Here is a 23,534-nt window from a genome sequence, read left to right as displayed (position 1 = left end):
GAACCGTCTGCAAGCAAACAAATGCACAAATACACACGTGTGCGTGCTCCTATGCATATATCACATTCGGCCAGCAATAGTTCTTTATTATTGTAGTTTTATTCTTCTAGTAATGTTACATGTAAATTTACGCAGCAAGCATGAAAAAATGCAATTACAGTGGAGCGCCGTTTATCCGGGCTTCTCGGGACTTGACCTCACCCGGATATGCGAATAACAAATGATAATGAATCAAATGATATATTTTATCACCAATTCCTGATTAATTTTTGGGAAATTATCTAATTTTTTAATAAAAATGACCCAGTTTTAATTAATTTCATGTTTTTTCCCATAAGAATATTTGAAATTTGCCTTGAATTATCGTGTCTTTTGTTATGACAATATGCTCTTTTAACCGCATTTTCAAATATCCTCCTCATAACGCAATGTCACCATTGTATTGAACTGTCATTTTTTAACAGCACGAATAAACGGACAACCGGATAAAAGGTACCCGGATAAACGGCGCTCCACTGTAATTTGGTATTGTTTAACAATTGTTCACATTAAATTAAACGTCAACAAATGTGTTGAAAATTAAGCGTAAAAGTATTTCCTAATGCCCCAAAATACATAATCTCCAATAAGATCGCTTCTAAAGAAACATTATTAAAAACAGACGAGATTTACAATGATCCTGATACGAATGCAATTTTCAATGCTCAAGGATGAAGGATATCGACAGGTATACCGAGACCTGTGTGATGAGTCTAATCGATCAAACATTGTGGACCAATCGGTTTTGGGGTGATAAATAGCACATCATTAGTCTTATTGTGGTATTTCGATTCTTTCAACAGACCTTGTAGTGACAAGCAGTGTTTGGGTCAAGTGGCCTAAATATTGATAAATTAGGGGTTGATATGTATTATTTTTCTTCCCGCTTAGTTTTGTATTGCCGTGTCGTGTAGATACTGTTCAGACCATTTTGTGCAAAAACGTAAAGCGGAGCTTGATAATATATCTTTTTTTCTCTGTAAAACGCAAGCTTTGCTCTTGCAGTATAATCGTTCAAGAGTATGATAGTTTTGTATTGCAGTCATCTTTTTTTTTTGCTTGAATTTTCAGGTCTCTCTGAAGAATACTTCTTGTTTGGTATCTATTATAATCTACAGTATGATGATGACGGTTCAAAAAGAACCTGCAACGGACCTGTGCAACGAACCTTTTGTGGCTTATGTTGCATGTGTTTCAGCATCTTACAGAGGAAACCGAGAGTGGACATCAACTGATCGTGAATTATTGCATTATAAATTGTAAGATTGTGTTGTGACATTTCCGATTTCACAATAAATCTTCAGAAATTGAAAAAGATCAAAATCGCTTCTGTATCGCAAGTGTATGATTCTTGAAATAAAAAAAAAACAACTTTTTTTAAGATTTCATTATTACACATTTTATAAAACATGAAAATAATGATAACATAATATGTAACAAAACTTGAACAAAGCTTTACAACACCTTGAACTCATGCATATACTAATTTATATTAATTTTTAATGAGCGTTATTACGGCATCGTTCTCTTGAAATGTACATTAATATTGTGGTACTTTTAAAGGCTTGATGCATCCCCATTTCCTACATATTGCTCATATATAAACCACATAACAAGAACAAAATGGAATGTTTTTGACTGCCAGAGAGGTAATGCGTTATGCATTGGGCCTGCAATCTTTATGTGATCCTCATCGAAAGTTTAAGGGTCATTCCACAGTATACACTCTAACGATAACCAACAAAAAAACGATCACACATTTTTGGACTCCAATCGAGGAAGTACGATGCGATATTGTCCATCAAAGACGAAAACGAAGACCTGCCATCATCTTTGGTCGAAAGACGGTGCTTAGAACGCTGAAGGACAACGCTTCGTCCATCGCCTTGGTTGATCTTTGACTTTGACTTGTTCGCAGACGATGCGAACGGTGAAGGTGAAGAGATCATTGAAAAAGGTGTCTCGCTTTCCTCCTATTCCCTAACCTCCTCATCCCATCGGTCTGTTTGTCTCGAACACTCACTTATACAAACACCACACATTCGGCCATGCCAATCCATCACACGGCACAGCACCCCCTGAATGTTAACATTCAGCGACTCTTTCGGGAGAGCTTTTATTTTTTTGGTATTTGTTGCATCAATCCAGCCGCATGACGAACGGGCGATAATAAAAAAAAAACATAGAATGCAACCCCTGCATGATACAGGTATAATATGGGGTGAAATTGAATTCTATTTCTTCTGTACGAATTCAATCGTTGATACTGCGGAAAAAGTGCGTGAGAGGGAATTGTCAGAAGATAGATGCACAAAGCAAGGTGCACTGCAAACCAAATGGTTTGATGCGGCGGGTAAATGTTAGTATTTTCGACACTACCATTTCCTGGGGCTTTTTTTCCGGAAGGCTCTTAAATAATGCCAACTCATCAACGAGTTTTGTTCGAGTTTTGTTTTCTTTTTTTCCAATCGAAGGTTCTTTCATCACCGATCGCTCGGTACGATTACGCTCAGAATATTTAAAGCGTGAAAGGTGAAAGGTTCGATTACCTTTACATGAGAGAAATTTAATTTCTTCCTTTGTGTCGTGATTCAGCACATTGCGGGTATTTTGTGAACGTAAGTAAAAAGAGGTATCTGAACTATTCAATGTACTTAGAAAAATCAAATCGAACATAAGAATCGTTCGGATTTTTAAGTTCTTACGCAGCTCAATTACATTATTGTTCTATAAAAAGGTCTAAGGTACTATAATTTCGAAGTACAACATTGCCATTACTTTGTAAAAATGCAAGCATAAATGACTTTACTGTATCCTTTCTCCTTGTAAGCAATCTTTCAATTTGCTCTGTACTAGATTTCTTCGATGATTCCATTAAAAATCAATCCAATTTGGTAGCAACATGCAGCATTGATGATCGTTAATTGATGAAACAGTGTAATGATCAATGAAATGCTGCGTGTGCCATTAATGTATGCAGAAGCGATCGATGTCTAACATCGCGTATTTCTTCAATGGTATGAGATTAACTGTGCAACCTTCAAAGCTCATAAAGCCCCCCTCGTTGAAGCACCATTTAAAGCCATCGGAAACCGGAAACGTTCTGTGGGCAATAGCGTGTGCCTGTGGAAATGTGTTCAGGGTCGCACACGAAAGGTGGAAATTAATAACCGGCCACGGTTTCGTGAAACGAAAACGTAACAATGTGCAACACGGAGTGAAGGTTTTTCTGGTAGCTAAGGATGGCGTTTGTTTTTCCTTTTCCGCTCACTGTTGTATTTACCGCGCGCAAAAGATTAGTAGGAGCGATTCCGTAGTATAAATGGTAAACATGTGACACAAAAATACATTCTTGCTGCATTTTAAATCGAGCGGCCTACCATCAAGCGATGGGAATCGTACAGCCCATTGGAATTCTGCTAAAGATTAAAGCTGCTTAAATGTCCGGAAAACATTGTCGATCTCCATTTCATTACAGCGGGTCGTTTTAGTTTTACTTTTCTCTACTTACGGAGGTGCATTTGTTCAGTTTTGTACAATTAGCTGTGTACGGTACTCCAATAAGCGAGCCTTAACGATGCATTGCACAAACGGACAGGTAAAGGACCATTAAAAGACTTCAATGCAACGGTTACAGACAAACCTGCAATAGCATATATGACGGGGTGTATGATCAGTACTGTGTCTAGTGCATGTTTAAAACTGAAAAATTAATTTCATGCTTTTCTTTCAACGTAAACTTTGTGTACCCTAACAATCCGCTTATCTCATGACAGTTACCTGCACAAGCAGTCCATCGCTTTCAATCAAAGAAGTTTAGTTTAGCATGACCTTTTTTCTCTTCCGAAGCTATTCATCCACCAGCAAAAGACGCATTCGACCGAAACCCTGTGACCTCTACCAAATTGGCCATTAAACCACTTGTTGTTGCCGCGCCGGGGAGAGACTCACAGAACGCACTGAGGCAAAAGTTGATGGAACCAGCCGAAATACGTTTCTGTAGTTGTTCTTGAACTTGCGAACCTGTATATGTTCGTTGCAAAAATTTGTAGAGTTACCTAAAAAATAAAATAAAAGTATTTAAATTCGAATGAACCACCTCCACAGCCAAAGTACGCGACGTCTCTGTCTGGTTGTGTGCATGTGTCATGCTAGTAGTGGTCGGATGTATGTAGTTGTGTCGCTGTATTACCACCCATTGAACGCTGCAGGCACCGTGCCTTGTGCACTGAAAATCATTTCAATGTCATTTCGACAAAAAAAGTACTCCTTCCCGGTTGCGAAACCACGCAACGCTGTCATTGCATTGGTTGAAGGTGATTAACACGAATTTGGGCAAATCGCTTCACGAAACTGCTACGAGGCAGACATGGAAGGGGCTTTTGTGGCGATCGTCATCGTGCAACGACATACAGGCGTGCGCTCTATTTCACACTTGAGCATGCTGTATTTAGTGTTAGAAATGCTTTAGTTCTTTATACTGTTAAACTTACAGTATTTCAGAAATTCGAAATGTTATAAAGTTTGAAAAACAAAAAATGCAAAAAATAGGTTACAGCCAGCTACAACTGCAAAGTTCCCATATGTTTATATGAGTCGCTCTGTTGAGCCCTAATCGTGTACCTGGCTTCATCATAACCTACTCAGCATCATCGCGAAGGTAACAACTCTCGTTCTTCATCGACCGCAAGATCATCACGACACACCGTCTCACCCCTCCAGCTCTTTCGCGAGCACAATCTCCTAATACAATCTGTTCCTTCTTCAATCTTCCTCAACCTTCTACTCATTATACACAACATTCTAATTAATTGACCTTGACGATTTTGCTGTATGTGCAACACCGAAAGCAACACACCGTGGTTGTCGTTTCCTTTCGCTTTTTCTCGCTCGGTCCTTTGCGCGCTCCAACTCTCTTTCCCACAATCCTGGCCTCCAGCCAGCTCGGAGCTTTTCGCTCACACCAACTGGCCCCCACTCGACTCGAGGCGACCGTTTGCGCCTACTTGAGTGTGGGAAGGGGGCGGCCGCCTATTCATGAGAAGTGCTTCCTTCTTTTCATCAACGTCACTTCGGTGGATCTCCCTTCCTTTCGATGAAATAGAATCGGCGGTGTGATTGTTTACCTGGCTTTGCCCTGCAGCTTAGCTTAGGGGGAAGGGGTAGCAGCGTGAGAGTTATGTTGTTGTTTTTGTTTACAATAATGTTGTGAAGTTTATTTTTGGCAGTAGTTGCGCCGTTGTTTCGATTACTGATTTGCTTTTGACCTTAGCAGATGGTGCATGCAGGCAGGTCAATATAGGAATTAAAAAATGACTTTCCGAATGCAGTCTTCCTGATCATTTACTAGACATCATGAACAGGCGCCTAAATGTGCGTCCAACATTTGATCTAAAAGTAAGAGCAATTGAACAATTACAGAGCAGAATTGTTGTAAAGTGTTTTTAAGACAAACTAGATTTTGGAATAATGTGACTTCTTCTTCTTCTTCTTTGGCACAACAACCGTTGTCGGTCAAGGCCTGCCTGTACCCCACTGGTGAAGTGAGCTTGGCTTTCAGTGACTTATTGTTACCATAGCAGGATAGTCAGTCCTACGTATGGGGGCACGGTCTATTCGGGGCTTGAACCCATGACGGGCATGTTGTTAAGTCGTACGAGTTGACGACTGTACCACCAGACCGGCCCAACTTTATTTGTGACTAATATTCTTTTATTTTTAAGCTCTTTTGTCTTGTAAAGCTACTAAAATTCTCACTTAATTACTTGATAATTATTGTTTCTAATACCCATGATTAAAGTTTAATCGAATGCAAAGTATTGTTTTACGTTTTTTCGATGTTGTTCGTTCATAGTTGTTGAGAAAAGATGCAAATTTATTGATCATAAAATAAGTACCAAATCATACTTATTACTATAGATTTGCGAGTATCGGCAGACACTGATCAGTCACTGTTCAAAAGCAGCAATAACCACATTAGAACCAGGATAAAAAAAGATCGAGCTGAACCAAACGCCTAGCACTTCAAGGCCACATCTTCAAAAAATCATTCCTCTTTTACTTTATCCTACTGTAAGCAAAAACGTACGGTCTGCTCAATTGCACAAAAAAAAACCCCCGAGACAGGACGCTCGGAAACAAACTATAAACCTTTTTTTGAGCCGCGAAGGTGCACAGAGTAGACATGGAAGAATGCAACTGAAAGGAATTGCACCACGAGACGCTTGAAGGTGTTGCACACAAAGAAGAAAGGAAACGATTAACGAAGCTTAGAAAATAAGAAGGAAAAGAAACTAAGCAAAGCAAAAAAGAGAATAAAAATCTAACGTCAAGCGTCCAAGAGATCACAAAGTTCAAGAGAATAAGAACGATACACACGATTCTGATCAAACCGAATCATTTTATTCAGGATAGTTTAGGATATATAGGATGTCTAGATGTCTACCTTGGTTTCAGACATTTTGACGTAGAAAAGGATTGTTTTTGTGGTAAAAATTGTTAAAACATGGATATCACTAGAAAATATTATACTATAATACTTTCATCTGAAAATGAAAATACGTAATTAATAATGAATTATACACTCGAATAATTTACAATTCCATGCAATTGGCAATTTTAAATAACATTTCTATTGTTTTATGCAAATATATTGTTATCAGGATCTTTTTTGTCTTTTGTCCAACTTAAAACGCACTGTGTAGTCAACATTTCGAACAACACGTGACATTAAGCGTACGTTTTTCATTGCATAAATCGAATTTGGACTGAAAATCTACTAATCCACGGAAGCTTACGATTTAGCTACCATCCGCTGTTCGTGCCTTGTATACTACATAATACGTCGTGACCTTGGAATGGTAGAAAGAGAAATTCTGTAACACGTTACACACATGTGACCACAGTGACCGTAACGGCTGCGTAGTCCCCATCCGCATCGAACGGGAAATAAAAGGTAGGCTGGTGGATTGTGCCTTTGGTCGTACGGCAGTATCGTGCGCTACACAGCAGCATGAGGGTGAAAGAGAAACACTCTCCACCCGTAGTATGTTGGAGCAGTCTAGCATTGAGCGTTGTTCGTGCTCTCGTTCGTGAAATAGATAGTTGACTACTAGAAAGGCTAAAATGTAGCTGTTTTCTAGATTGGAACTAAAAGTAATCCTCAGCTTTTGTTCTGTAAAATTGTAAATATTAATTTTTCCATAATGTCAGTCATATTTTTAACGAAACACTCTTAATTTCCCAAACGAAAATCACCAAAGGAAATATGCGTATACAATACCGACACATTCTATATAAATTCTAATATCGTCGGCATTGTTGAAGGTCCATGGAGTTGATTAATGATTGATGTCCTTTTTGAAAAATAAGAACACGCAACAAGTGAACAGGGAGGAGAAAGTCTTTTGCCGTTGCCAACGGATGATGACTCAATTTATCATTCAGCATACCTCCTGTTAATGAGGCGGTGAGAAAATGTATCCTTGCTCAGGTAGATCTTAACAATAAAAAAATTCTGGTCAAATTTTCATCACCTGTTATGATAGCTAAAATTCACATTTAGACTTAGAATTGAGCTTTTCAGTTTAAATAAAGATTACGATGTCTGATTGGGCGATAATAAAGGATATAAAAGTAGTTCGTAGTACTGTAAAGATGTTGACAAAAATAATTATACCAAAATTTCTGTAGAATCAACTTGTGAAGGTTTGTTATAGTATAGTGGTTTCATAAAAACTATTGCATCGTATGATGATAGGTGTAATAATATGGTATGCTTTATTTAACTATCTGGCTATCTGGTTAATACTTAATAGTTTCATTTATTGCGACGAAAAGTGTAACAAGTTCTATGATGAATTAAACAAACAAAATGTTTCATTCTTATCGTTTTACGCATCTAAGATACTTTTTTTTTGCTGAAAAAAAATCCACGAACAGGGGAAATTATCACGGCAACGGTAGCAAAAGGTGTAATGGTGAGCGTGAGATACGATTAGGTAATTTCCTCTCCATTTCTCTGTTTCTTTCCTTCGCTCTTTTACTAGCGCTGTGAACGACTAAAACAATGCTATTATTGCTCGCCCTCCTCCCCACGTTGCACAATGAACCTTCTTTCCTAATCCGGTCCATTGCCTAACTGTGGCTTTTCCTAAGCGGCCACTAGCGGTGTTGTGGCTGTGGTTTTCCTTTCGCTTTTCTCTGGGTACACATCATTTTATTACGATCACTGTTGCTGTCTTTGTTTTAGCCTTTATTTTCTCATGTTGAATGTCAACCGAGTTTTATTTCCATCGGGTGCCTTTATTTGCGTACATGGTTACAGATTTTTCCCCTTTCTAGCAAACAAATGAGGTACACAAACCGAAAAACAAATACAACTTAAAACATCTAAAATTGCATTTGAAAAAAAGCCTTAAAACATACAAGGCAAATAAAAGTATTCATGAAAGATATTAATCCTTCATTGTTTTTTTCCATTTTCCTTGAGTGCTTGTATCTATGACTACTGGCTGTTTTTTGACAACAGCGTTGAAGTTAAAAGGAACATAGAATAATAACTGCCGCTAGTCAACAATGTGTCACTTTTTCCCAAAAAATAAAAAATAAAACGTTGATGATTGAGTACTTACTGATTCCGTTGTTTAATCTGTATATGATATTACGCGTTATTCCACAGTTTTCATGGAATAGCCTTTCCTGAAGTAAGCTTTTCTTGAATTTGGCTCAGGTTTGGATCGGACACATGATGTAGCAAAATAACTTAAACATTACAGGTAATCTTGTTGGTGCGTGCAATTCTCGTTAAAAAAGCTGTATTGCCTGTAGAGGTAGCTGCTAACCAAATCACCATTTCGCTTATCTCCCTTTCACTTACTACGATCTTAAGAAAAAGTGAAAAGGCAACTGCAGCTTCTCTCCCACCAAACTGGCGAAGGTTTGAATCGCGGACTTTTTCACTCACCTTAGGTGTTTCCTCGATTACACGGTTCACTCTTACTCTCCATCGTTTAGAATTACCCAGTCTCTCTCTCTCTCTTTCTCTCTCTCTCTCACTCTTTCTCTCTAACTCGCGTAGAATTAGATTCGTTCTATACAACATCTACTTTGTTAGAACTACAGTATACCGTTTGTTATGGATTCTAGGTTTGAAATCATTTGAAATACTGTATTATGCTGCTAGTGGAAGACAGATAATAAAATGTTATAAAATAAAGTTTTTTTTTCGTAAATGTTTTATCATTATTTTATTTTGTTTTTGGAACATCGAGAAAACCGTGTATTCAATTTTTAAATCACTTACTGAACGGGAAATGCGGCCAGTAAATATTACCCATCTAGAGCGGACTGCAGCAAAATATATAAATTGCATTTTTTTATTTACATTAAAATACTTCTTAATGTATGTGAAAGGGTAGCCGTGTAGCCTCACCTTTAGCACATTTCACTGCACAACCAAAGCTGGAGAGAATACTTTGAATGAAAGAGAGCAATATAAAGTGTGCGTATGTGTGAGAAAGAGCGAGCAGCTCGCGCATTCTCTCTCGAGAGCGCCGAGAGGAAGCAAACTGCTGCAGCGCTTTCTTGGCAGTTTGTTTAGAAGAAGGGGATGCTAGGCTGGTCTTGGCCTGCTTTTTTGCTCTTGCTGGCGATGTAGGCAGTCGAGAGAAAACAGTCGTGATCACCTCACATACGGAGTGCGTGCGCGCGCGCGATATTTTACCGGAACGACAACGACGACAGCAGGCGACGAACGGCCGCCTCGAGCTCTCTGCAACTATTCGGTTCGATCGCAACCGCTAGGCTGGTCCTAAGTTTCGTTCCCAAAACCTTGGAGCCTAGCAGCGAGCCGTCTACGGTGTGTCCGATCGCGCCATTGTCCCTCGCGCGTCTCTAGCTTTCGCACAAACGTTCGCGTAATCCAGCCGGATCATCCGCGAAAGTGTCTTCACGTTCCGCAGGGCTTTCATGGTGTACAGTGTAACGAAAAACAATGTTCATCGGTGCGTGCTATTCTTTCCACACCGGGCGTGTTTTACAGAGGACCCGTATTCTGTAGCAAACTAGCCGTATAAAATTGGCGGATCTCCTCGCGCATTGCGGCGCAGGGAAATGCTGTTGTGGAAAGTATTAATGTTACTGTATTGAAGAGGAGTCGTTCGTGGAAATTGTTCGACGAGTATAGTTGACAAAGGTGGAATCCCGATCCCGTTTCGATTGTGTCAAAAGCATCAAATTAAAAAGAAAACCCAATGGAATGGTGCTGCAGCCAGTGAAGGTGCAATATATTTAACTTCATTCGCACACCCCACGTACAACGGCAGGCTGCAAAAAAGTGTTTTGAGTGCAATTGAACCTGCAAAATAAAGCAAAGTTTAAACTGCGGTGAAATACTCCAACAAGTGGTTACCTAATTTGCTGGCAAAAATCATCATCATCATCATCACAGTTGGGCGGTGCTAATGATCGTGCGCGTTTGTAAAGCAAGCGCTGAAAAGTGTGATAGAGCAGGCCAGCATTGCAAACGCAACTGCGTTCTGTGAGAACGAAGTGAATGCGAAAATCCCAGAAAAGTGTATTAAACCCGGCATGGTGAGTGTTTGTTCAGTGTGTGTTTGAATGTATTGTATGTGGGTATTATTTTACTAACGTCCTATCATAGTTGATACATCACGTAGTAGTGCACAGTTTGCTTCATTGAGTGGTTTAGTTCATCAATAATTTCATCAACATTTGTATGTACCAATAAAACAAAAAAACCAATAGAGAAGAGATGGCGCAGAGAAAACACAGAGCAAGCAGAGCATATATAGTGTGCGCGATGCTTTTTCTCATTTAAAACGCGACCGAAAGTAGTGCGTACGACTGACCTAGGTACCTGTGCGTGAATTAAAAACGTGTTGTCTTTTTGCGAACGAAGTAAAACGAAGAAGAGGAAGAGAAAAACAAAGTTACGATTACGCAAAAGCACGTAGAGCAACGACGCTACAAGAAAGAGAAACGAAGGCTCGTATGATCGACAAACCAGTTTGAAGTAAAAGGAAAAGTGAAGCTGAAATTGTTGCTGCTGGTTCTGTTGATCCATCCTTCCTCTATGACCTTTACGCGGAAGCCAAACTTGCCAGTACTACGGCGGTATAACTCAACCTTCTGCTGCAATCTACTACAGCATAAAAGCTGTAAGTTCGGTCGATCGGTGACCTATGCACTGTGTGCACTGTGGCTTGTGCAGTGGGAGAAAAGGGAGCCAAATTTAACACTTACACAACGCTTCAAAAAGTGTGGTTTTCATGTATGGTTGATGTATGTGTATGTGTGCAAAAAACGAAAACCGGTGACACAGAAGTGGTGAGAACAGTATAAACATGGAAAAACGGAACTCCTACCGCAAAAGTGCATCACGCGAGCGAATTTCACTGAACTAACGTGATAGTGAGAAAGATGAAAAATGTTGCGAGTTAACAGGACGATACATTACAGAAATGAAACACAAAGATAGGAGTTTTGTGTGTATTTGAACGATTTTTTACACGTGACTGTTTTTAATTCAATCTTGTACTGGCTCATCTTCGCAAATCATGTCTTGTTTACGATTTTTGTTGCTAATAGCAGGAAACATTTTATTGTGCAGAAAAAGATTGGTATAAAGCTCGCATTTAAATCATAGTTTACATATTTAAATAGATGCCTAGTGATCTTTTTTTTTAATATAATTTAAAAAGATGTCACATAATTAATAAGCGTAATTAAATTGACGGGGTTATGCGCATATTCGCTTAGCATTCCTTTTTTGTAGCCATTCTCTAGCGTTAACATTTCGTGCCTAAGTATATGGGACTAATGCTTTAGGTTATATTGTTATTGTTTTTATTTAAATTGTTATTATTGTTTTCAAAGTATCAAAATTCACAGATTTTGACACAGAAATCTTCTATAAAAAAAACTCCACCGCAAAAAGGCTCCTTCAGAATGGAAAGCCTAACCAGTTTTATAACTACCAACGTTTCAAGCCTTGCAACTGTACACTGACATTTTGTTAAATTTCGTGTTGCTCAAAGCAGCTTTGTCTGAAAATTGAATTTCAAGGAATCAGTAGCATTCGGCAAAATGCAACATGACCAAATATCCCAATTAACACTACCGTGGATTTAAAAAAAGACCATGCTGTTATTTCATCCTTTCGCGAACAATACTAATAATGGAAGTGGAATCGTACTCCTTGGAAAACTCCTTGAAAAATCCGCCAAACAGCAACCAAACGATGGCTAACAAATTCACCATCAACGAAATTATCAGACCGGACAGATATCCTTGAATATGTTCAAACATTGTCAAAATCAGTGCTACGGCCAACAATGATATTGCCCTTTTGTTTATTTATTTCTTTAGTTTTTCTCTCTTTCTCTTGCCGCAAATCTTACCAACTGGTTTGTGAGAGTGGCCTCACCGTGACAGGTTGGTGTTTGCTCTTGACATTATGTTCACGGGTTTCCTTAAACGGTCGATTTTGTGGTATTGTATTTCTCCTGATAAAATGTATCGTCGATACTGGTTACCAATGATAAAGTGTATAAAACATGGTGTCTCTGATTTCAAAGCATGATTTTGCTTGCTACAGACGCATTTGACCTCGCTTATAATTCCCAACATCAAATGCATTTGTTTGTAAAAGTAATAGGTGTACTAGCATGGACGATTCCTTAAACGATGATAGTTGTATTAATCCATTACACCTATATCTATTTTAGATTTTGTATCTATGCAATACTTTTGAAAATTAAACACCAAGCCGCGTTCGCCAAAAGGAATCATTTTATGACGCTTAGAATTGGTGTACTCGCCCCTTTGCTGGAAATGCAGTGTACTTTATGCTCGAGGGATTTCTCTTGCATTAAGTCCCTTTATTCAAAATATATGTGTATGTGTACTTGTGTGTGTACGCCTCCTACCCTACTGAACTGTGTGTTTTAGAGAAGGGTAAAGGCGAACAAGCAAGCAGAAGAAAAGCAGGGATGCAGTTTTTCTCTCCCTTTATATCTGCACCAATACACCACTCCCCTTGCATCCTGCACACCCAGCTTGCACTCCTCCTCCTTTTTCCTTGCTTCCTTTCTCTCGGGCGGCGGGATATCAACGGTTGCACTAATACACGCGTTGTGTACGCAAAGTTTGGCTGCGTTTTGGGACATCCTATGTTTGATGAAGCGAATAAAATGAGAAAACGGTTGATAACTAAAGAGCCCACACATCAAGGGAAAGGAACGAACGAAAAAGACCGGGGCAGTAGCAAACAATGGACCGGGGAAAGGAGAAAAATCTAAAGGCGTGTGATTATCTAATGCGAAGCTGAACAGGCCAAGGGTGTATACTGTTCGACAGTTTCGTCGCCCAGGTCTCGTTCAACCAGGATGGTTCACAGGAAATGGTGGATTTTGCGATAAGGTTCGTTGAAGGTTCTAAGCACTTATGTATTTGTAAGTTTAAACACAAAGAAAGGAGAAACGTTTGCGCTTCTTTTGAAAAATTCTTGGCTTCATCTCATACAGTCGAGCTAATAACAGATGAATGTAGAAAGGATATTGAAGTATTCAATTTATATGCGTTGTAAATACTTTTCAATAATATACTTTTCTACATCAGTGTGGTGAATGAATTGTTTTCAAAGTATTGGTTAACTTACGATTAACATCTTATTTTCTTACCGAACTCGTAACAATTTCATTATAAACTCACACTTTTTCATTAACATCCTAATTAGAAATTTTAAAGCAACCAATCAGTGGACTAATAACCAATGGTGGTGTGCAAATATGTATTTGTATGTGTGTGTGTGTGTGTGTTTATAATACAATACGCTACTTTTGAATGACGGTCAAAACCTCCGTAACCGGACCGGAAGATGGTTCGGTTGCGATCGTTAGGCCGGCACACCGCAAGGCGTTACGTTAACCGTGACTGTCTGCATTTCGCCTATTCGTGTTTGCACAGACGGTTGAGCAAAATAGCCGTTTCAAGGCGCTTGAAACTCGGGCTATGGAAACAAAAGCTCGGGCAAAGATCGTGTGGAGCTAGCATCGAATTTGCCTGTAGCTGTTCGGTCGCTACGAACTATCGAAAGTGCAGAGTGCGAAGCGTAAGTGGCTTAACCTTCGCTAATCCACTTTCACCGCACGCTCGGGCAGAAAAAATGGGCAACGCAATGCATGGAAAGGAGACCGGACGAAACAGAAAGCAAACCGAACGGAACGGAACGGATGAGGCAACGAAATAAAACCGGGCCAAACATAATCAGTTCGGTTCGTGCAGTGAAGAACGCTTCTCTCTGCGTGTTGGTAATGGTAACACCGGGGTACGGTTTGGCGCATACTGGTTTCTTCGGAGTGGGGAGTTTGATGGTATCGTGGCCGCTACCGCCGTTCGTTCCTCCACAACTCTACGTTGCCATCCGGTGCCTGTTTGGCGGCGGTGCGTGCGCGCGTATTCTCGCGGCAATGTGTCACTCTCATTGTGATGCGACTTTCGCTTTCATCAGCTCGCTTCCCAGCCCCCGATGTTGAGCAGCGTTCGTAGTGTGCGATACGCACGCACCGTGGGGATCACCGGTGAAAGATCGTCGATCAGACACGATTGCATAAGCCATGGCGGCTACACGTAATCGACAACGTCTGGCATTTCGGAGACCACGCAACCGACAGATGTGGGTGAAATTGTGTTGTTGTTGGTACTTTCACTCGGACGGATATTGGTTGTTTCGCTCAATAGGTGCTGATCGATATGTCTAGGGGACGCAAACATTATACCGTACATTGGAGATGGAGAATAAGTGAAGTTTTCTGTAATCGAGGTAATATGAACAGGTTGGAAACATGTACAAAACCAAATTGTCTGGGTTTAATTTCTGAGAAGTTGAGGCAAAAATGCATTACACTCAGATTTATGAGTCGTACTTTTTAAGCTTGAACTACACCAGTGCTTAGTAGCAGTCAATGAGTGAAATATACGATGAGTAAAATATGTACATAGTTTTGGTTGTCGTTTCGAGTGTATTGTTTTCTAGCTGTATCGCGGTGGGCTTTCACATTACAACACATCGTTACCAAATCAAAAGCAAATTCGTAGCACTGCTAATTTGAAAACTAACAACATCGACCTTGCCTACCTAACATCCAGTCAGCTAGCAATATGGCGGACAGCAGTGGTGGTGGTTTCAGTAGTTCTCGAAGTAGCAGTAGTTGGTAGTACTGCTAGAGAAAGTATTATACATGCGCGAAATCGTGTATGATATGAAGCAATGAAAATGTAGGGAAAGAATGGTATGGACATTTTGATAGAGATAGGAATAACCATATGGTTATTTGTTCCCGCATCTCCGTATCGTATCCATCGAAATGCCATAGCCGCTAATGGAAACACCAATACGAACGGCGGACGCGTAACAATACGGGCACGCACGCAAAGTGTCGCAAGAAGCTATGTATGTGGCTGATCCAATGTCATAGCCGAACATCCGGAGATACCAGCTGCGATCGCAACCGCGACCGTGCGTGCGTGCGTTCGACCTAGGCATGTGTGAGAGTTTGATCGCGTACGACGGCGACACATATTCGGGGTTACCTATGTCTATATTCTTCCATAGTAAAGCGCTTCGATTCGTATTGAAACACTGACCAAAATTTCGTCGCATGTCCCTGCGCGTGTATAAGTGACGCTTCGAAAAACAATCACGGACGCTCAGGCCCTTCAGCAACCGTTCCGAAGTGTGCTGCCCGATGGCATCGTTCTCTAATGCCGCGTCGCTGTTTTTCGGTGACACACTAACGGTGAGTAGTACGTTGAGAGGTGTTAGTTTTCGAGAGGGAGGTTGAATGTTTTGTTTACCAGTGAAGGTCAATGATTATTTCTTCCTTCCAATGCTCTCACTCCTACACTAGCATACTTACGAATGCGCATAAGATCGTGGTGCCTGTATGGAGGGCAAACGCACACGCACAAACACGTTCCGAGCCTCGAACGGCCCTGGATAGAAGGTGATTGGGCAATCGTTTCGTAGCTAATCATTGATACGTAAAGGAAATAAGCTAGTTCTGGGGGCAAAGGGTTTGATCCCCCCGTTTCTCCTCGTAGAAACGTTCCTCTTGAGTCGCTTCGTGTTACTATTGTAAAGCAAATGCATTGACAAATGTATAAGAATTTGATAAGCCAAAATAACTGTACGAGTAAATCATCGCACTCTCGGTGCCGCTTCGTTTCGGTTGTGAATGGTTTGATTCTTTTGTAACTAGTTTAACGCATGTGAGAGGTCAATAAGTAATAAAGGCCAAGAAATGGAGAGCGAGCGAAAGCCTCTGAGAATGACACACGCAGCATAATATATGAGACGGCATTTCGATGTAGCAACCAGCTGACACGGTTGATACGGCCGTGACGTTTGATGACTTACAGCACTTACACACTTGCATAGTGTCGCGGGTTTTCAGTGGCCTTGGTTGCTCCATAAATACACACACGCCCGAAATATAGTGCGTAAGGATAGAACGCACATACGTGCATATGGTGATCGCGTGGATTCCACCGCCTGGAGGTAGTTTAGTCATGCGAGAAAGCACATCTACATTATCTTGTCGCTGCTAGCTGGAGGCCTGACTGGTGAGCAGCTTAAAGCAAACCAGTGTTATACTCTTTCTTTTCCACAAATACAAAAACTTACCTGTACAACAAGTAATTGGACCGCTTGTGTGGCACACTATCTTTGAACGTTTTTCGTACGGTTTCAGGAACGCTTATCAACCACAAAACGTGGCGCCCTTCAGTTGCTAAAAAAAAAAAACAAGTCATAGTAAATCGTCGCAGAAGTGTCGAAAGTTTCCTCGCCGCTCGTTCGGCTAGGTGACCATAGTGGTTGTGGAAATAAAATCAGGAAAACACACATACTAAGGTTTTCTCTCTGTGTGTGACGATCGGCAACAGAGCTGTGCTGACCTTGGGTACTCATCATTATGCATTCCGGTTGCGCATGAGTTACAACAGACATGCTGCCGATATAATAGGTGGTGAGTAGCACCGGACACTCTTTGTCATCGGAAAATGTGCCATCCGTCGATACTTTCTAGTACAATTGGTTCACGGTAACTATTTTGGGTGTAAAGGATGGTGCGCATTTTATTATTATGTATTATGCTTTGGCTAAAGATTACGTGTTTTTGCTATCAGTTTTATCAGTTTTTTTATCATTTTTTTATATCTTTAAAGGACCGAAACATTGATACTAATTTCATTCTACGATTGTCCAATAAATGTTTACTAATAAATGTTTGATAGTAACATTAATTTAAAAAGAAATTGCTGTTATTTTCACTATCAACCATCTGTAATGATCTCGGAAAATATATATTTGCCGTATTTTTCAACTTCTTAATTAACCAAGATTTTCACTTTTCATTATACATGTTTGTAACTAGCGCTTTTACTTTTACTACTTATTTACTTATTACTTTTTAATTCTATATTGACCGATTGAACTAAAAAAAACGATGGTAACTAACAACTCGTCTCGCTCGGTACCGCAGAGGTGAAAGTGTCTACCGACTAAACTGGCCGAAAATTATGCAATCGTCGGCGCATACTCCCAAGCAGTGGCGATACCGTCTCTACTGTCAACTGTTCGTGTTTCTCTTTGGTGCATCCCCATTGCCGCACGTTGATGCACGGTCTTGCTGTCATAATCTGCAATTGCTTGGGGTACAACGTTTCGCTCCTATGTTGTTACCAAAGCGCTTGAATTGTCCAGATGCGCACGGTTGGTTCGTCGCACGACGCAGAGAGTTTGCGAATGTGCCGTTGTGTTTCGTTTTGCTTTGCAGCCATAGAAAGTAGCTTAGACGAAACGCACAAATGGATTGAATGATTTTGTTTAAACTAAACTATGAACTAAGAGAAGTGACACGTGGCGGACATCCAGTGCAGTCCAGTTTAGCATTTGAATTGCAAATACATTAATGTTCATTTGGCTTGTTGTGTCAGCTATGATGTAAGAACACAACTTAACACTCCATTTATCGGATCAATACTGGTCTTTGTTGCTAGTGACCCTACGCATGGCATCAGATCAACGCTCACTAGAGTTGAGGCGAAGATTCCTTATCGGGAAGTTTAGTAGGTCAGCTACAGTTTGATTAGGCTGCCCAAGAACCGGCAGTGCGGGCTTGCATGAAGAAAGCGGTTGGCATTCGCACCTTTGCCGCTTTCTATACATACTTCGACTAGCTTTGTTATCAATGTGGAACAGATGTTGTACCGTGAGGCGATGAAACTGTACCGAAGAGGTGGTTTGATGCGATTGGTTTTAATCCCAGACGGGAAGCAACATTGTTGTAGAATGAAATTATTTTCACTTTTAGGAATATAACTCGTTTGTTGGAAACTGTCGCACAAAATGTAACTGTTTGTTTTATTTTTCCCATATATGTGTACGTCTAGTAGCAGCGTAGCCTCGTCAATATGCTTCACAATATGCTGAGATGACACCACCAGCCCTGGTATAACTGAACATAAGAACGAAAAAGAAGAAAAGAAACAACACAAAACAAAATATCCCATCCTTCCATCTCCACCGTTTGCACAAAAGTCGATCCCCAGCAGTACTTCAAATGTCGCAGTGTTGAGGCGCCGTCGTGTGCTTACAACACTCACACATACACAGTGATACGATGCGAACCAGCTCGTCTCCCTTCCGCACTCACCGAGCGTGGGATCGCTGTCGGCCATGTGGAGTAAAGCTGATGAATCGAAAGTGAAGCGATTATGCAACGAGCATAAATTTCATATGGGTCTCCGTGCTACAGTGTAAAAGTACCTTGATCTTTCCCCCTAAACCACCGTGGCACCATGCGCTCCCTCCCCTTGACGGTGTCCCTCTTTGCTCGCGTCCCTCGCTCCCGCTAAGGGGTGCGTTACTCTGCCACAACCCTTTCGCCCACCCGACAGCCAGCCCGCCCACCTAGTAGCATCAGCATCAAAAAAGTGGACAGAAAAAAAACCTTCACTTTCCGCTCACCGATGAATGATCTTTTCGTGTGCTGTTCCTCTCTCACCAAAGCGAACCTGTCTCGTTCGCTCCTCACGTGCGTCTTTTTACCCTTACGCACACACATTCACTAGCATGGACATTGAGTCACAGTTGGAGGCACATACAGGCCCCCATTGCTGCAACATTGCTTCCACACACTCTCTTGCTCTTGCTCTCACTTCCTCCTTTCACCGCACATTTTGTCGATCGTGCGGCCGTGTCGTGAATGATCGCGACACCCGACCGCGGGGTGGCCGCGTACTATTGCGCGAACGTTGCGATCTACACGCGCCTTTCCCGCTGTACCGTCGCTTTTCTACCGCGCTTTTGCAGCGCTGTGTGTGTGTGTGTGTGTGTGAGAGAGAGAGAGAGAGTATGTGGGGGTGAACATTGGCCAGCCATTGCATTTGAAATCGAAGTGTCGCTTGGAGTTGCGCATGGTGGGATGGTGTTGGGTATGGGATGGGTTTGGTGGACGGGTTTTGACTCAACTAGGTTAAACCGCATTTACTTGACTCCATTTAGCCCGCACCGAGGTGATACGTCTGCTCCGCTTCTCTCCACATTGAGTCGCTAGATTTTCTCACTTATTGTGGCATATTTCTTAGCATCACATAAGGTTTATGTTACATTTGCTTTAACATAGCCCACACTTGGCAGACCGGAGTTAGTAGTTTGTAGATTTTCAATAGTTGAAATGGATAAACAAATCTATAGCAATAATTAGCTCACACGTCTTTAGCAACATATATAATTTTTCAACAGCGATTTTTTTCATTTTTTTCATTTTTTTCACCGAGAGAGAGAGAGAGAGAGAGAGAGAGATAATGAAATGTGATACACTCATCATCTCATTCCTTTTATGGAAACAACTGACTTGTTTGGCTTGTTAGCATTTTTTTAATCATAACCAAGGTAACAATATATCTAAGTTACATATTTGGCCGTTCTTACTTGTCAGACTTTCTCATGTAACGTCTCACTCTTTATCGTTGACCATTTCTCGACGTACAAACATAAGATAAGCCACATCAGGCAATTTGATTTTGGTAGCAACCAAACGGTGAAACCAAATTTTAGTATGCGATAAGATAGTACAAATTCAATCCATGCTCTTCTCCCAGGATTCTTTCTCCGTCTGTTTTCGAAACCTATTGCAAACGCTATAGTGCTATGGGTGATTGGCAAGATAGACCGAATAATGACGCAGCAAGCAGACTAAAAAAATGAACAAACGAATTGCGAAATGGGCAGGAAGCGATGCATGGCGGTAACCGTAACCGTACGCCCGTACCGTAACCGGCATGACATGGGCCAAATTCCTGGCTTTCGTTGTGTGTGCATTTCGCCCGGTCTGGTCTATCCTATTATTAATAATTAAAATTAAATTTCTCAAATTGTCCACAGCCGAAGATCGCGTTAAATCGGCGCGAGAGCTACTTTCGGCACCATGCACCGGCTGCGCAACACTACGAATTATTGCACTGTGCACCTAGCCAGCAAGTTCAACTGGGCCAAAAGAAATTGACCAATATTGTCGTTCTAGTACGCGTGGTGATCCTTGGCGATCGCAGTTTGCACTCGTCTTGGCCGATCTGGCGCACTTATGGCTTACGATTTGCGAGGTGTGATTTATGTCATTGCTTAGGTACGTCTGGCAGAAACTACAGTCCTTCGGTGATCGCGGAAAGGAGGCTACTAAGCAAACCGTCGCTACGATCATGTGCTGCTCCTCATTTTTACCAATGACAGATTATACTATGCACAGGCCGCCGCAGGCCCGGGAGTCAGAGCAGCGTGTAGTGGCGATTTTGTACACAAAAATAAATGATATAATTATAAATTATGCCGGGTGACGGATTCACTGCGCTGCGGGGCCTCCAACATACATTGCTCCTCAGCATAGCAAATACGAATGGATTTCTATATCGAGTATGCCCCGACGTTCGACAACGAGGGGGTCGCACTTTGCGTGGCGTTTTTTTTTTTTGTGCGAGATCGTGCAAATTGTCAGTTTTTACCAGTCAGGTTCGGGCGACTCTTCGCTGCACATGTCTTTGGCTCTGAATTTGGACAGGGCACAATTTTCGAGCGTCATCAATTTCACGACACACGAGAGTGCGTGCTGGTTTCGGCTCTCCTATCCATTGGCATTTCGCCGCTCACACTGGCATGATGTTGATTGTGATGTTGGCCATCTGTGACATCATCGGCTAGGTGCACTGTTGTTATATCATAGTGCAAATACAATCCCTAAGCAGCACCACCCATGCTGAACTGAAGTATTATTACATGTAAAAATATTCTGCCAAATTCTAACACCTGTCAATCAATCACTCCGAACAAAAGGCAACCGCTGTCGCCTTGAAATCGAATCAGGTATTTGGTTGTGCTGTTGTACTTTTTAGCCGATCGCCAAATCGTTTAGCTTAACAAGTGAAGTAAAACTCCTTATCTTAGCTGATAACACGATAATTCACGAAATCACCCCCGAAACACAGTACATTCCCGGGCGGAGTATAATGGGAGAAATTTGAGGTGACCCAGCAAAATGTGAAGAAACACAAACACATATCCACTCATACATATAGAACCGCTTACTGCAACCACACAAAATGGGGCCATAAAATAGCAGTCGTAATCAATCATTCGGTAGCTTTGCGCGGACAGTGTCTACGACGTGGAGCGCTGGTTCCAAGGAAAACCAAGACAAAAATCGACACGTCTGCAATTCCGATACACGTATGATGGCGACGATGACCTACGGCGAAAGTCGTTTACATTCGATTCGCCATAGCATAGCAACAGCTGCACTTCGAGTGTCACGTGACTACTTCTGGTGTGTGAAGCATTGGAAGCATGTTTGATATTTGTTAAAGCTACATCCATCGACGTTAGTGTAAAAATGAATAGAGAATGAATATGAATCGAAATTGAAGTTTTTTTCCTTGGACGTAGACATTTTATACATTTATTTAAGGAACTTTATCTAATTGGTGTATGGCTGCTAACCATATGTTCACTAAAAGGATACCATGGGTGATGTACTTGAGCAAAATATGTTAAAAGCTAAGAACGAAAAGTCACTAAAAAATTCTCTATAAATTATCAGTTCAAATCCGTGAAAGTTCTAATCGATGTGATTCGGAGGGGGAAATTTAGTACACGAAATATTACACAATGCTTTACCCCATCTTTCCTCAGGGTTTGGAGTGTCCACTGAAGAAGAGTATGATCCAATTACACCAGCTTGAAAGACAGTGCTGGCAAGACCGGTGACATGTTCGAGCAAATGCATGATCGTCTAGCCTGGTCAGGCTTTGAACGATGTCGACATTTGTCCGCATGCTAATGGATGTGTGAAAGAATAGACACTCGAGAAAGCTAAAGAAAAAAAAAGTTGATCGCGATCGCGATCGTGATCGCAGAGCCTAGATGCGGCACTTTTTGTTCGCTCCCAGAACATGCGATTGTCGTTCTGACACGCGAGAATGTGTGCGAGAGTTTGCGTATTGGTATCCAATGGCGCTTCGATTGGATGGGAGCGGCATAGTGAAGCACGAAGAGTGCTGAGTTTGCCTAAGGTTCGTAGGTTCAGCTCGTCAAAAACGTCACTCATGTGCAGCTGGTGCAATGGATCGAATAGAAGGCGACACAGCATATGGCGTGCACAATTTGGGGAATTTAGGTCGAATACATTCACACACGATCGAAATGCAGTGCAGCAAGCAGCAAAACTGAAACAAAGCGACCGGTGCGGAGGGAAGGGAGGGAACACGATGGTGCAACTCTGTCGCTTTCTAGCTTGCCTACCGTGCATAGCAAGCCGTTTGAATGAAGAAAAAACCCAATCAGGCATAATAGAAACACTACATCTTTTGCGTATTCCAGTATTTTTTTCGAGTTTCATTATAGAGCATTTAACATTTTAGCGCATGGTGGTGTATATATTAAAACAATAATTTCGATATTGTACATAAACGCCTAGTGAATGTAATAAAATATGGCATAAACTGATAAATAAACTTTATTAAAACATGGTTTCTCCCTTCCTCCAATATCCCTCACCACCTTGGGTTTGTTGAAATTAGTATACAGTTAAAAACACCAATCAGTTACCCCAGTGTAACAGTACTGCGTAGTGTTGCGCAGCTTACAAACGACAAACAAAACATAGACTCTTAAACGCGCTGCTAGAACTGCCTTGAAAGATAGGGAAAAGTGACAAAACCACACATGACAGATTACCCCAAAACTGGATGATGAGCTCGTGTAGGTAAGCGTATGTAACAAGAGTGTGAGTGCGTGTTTTATGTTGTTTAATTTCTTCCGCTTACACTTTCGACTGTGTCAACTTGTTGCGTAAACTTTATAGCGCGTAGTTTCACTACTACGAACATTGCATGGTATATAGTTTTACGATACTTAA

At 41.2% G+C, this 23,534-nt stretch overlaps 1 protein-coding gene across 4 annotated transcripts in view; it reads left to right on the top strand.

Annotated features, from left to right (window-relative positions):
- The first annotated feature begins 9,693 nt into the window (after window positions 1-9,693).
- The window catches only part of LOC120896499 (transcription factor Ken 2), a 38,865-nt gene continuing 25,024 nt past the window's right edge, over window positions 9,694-23,534 (top strand). For 2 of the 4 annotated variants that reach the window (XM_040300667.1, XM_040300664.1), the window contains exon 1: window positions 9,694-10,632. The gene's annotated coding sequence lies outside the window, so the exon portion shown is untranslated. Of the gene's footprint in view, window positions 10,633-10,671; window positions 11,389-15,676; window positions 15,861-23,534 lie in introns of those variants that run through there. The other 2 variants (XM_040300665.1, XM_040300666.1) reach the window with 2 other exon arrangements.

The sequence above is a fragment of the Anopheles arabiensis genome, chromosome 2 (assembly GCF_016920715.1).
Source record: "Anopheles arabiensis isolate DONGOLA chromosome 2, AaraD3, whole genome shotgun sequence".
In the NCBI taxonomy this organism is placed as follows: Eukaryota; Metazoa; Arthropoda; class Insecta; order Diptera; family Culicidae; genus Anopheles; species Anopheles arabiensis.
Note: the sequence above shows the minus strand (reverse complement) of the source record. Positions and strands in the feature narration are given on the sequence as shown.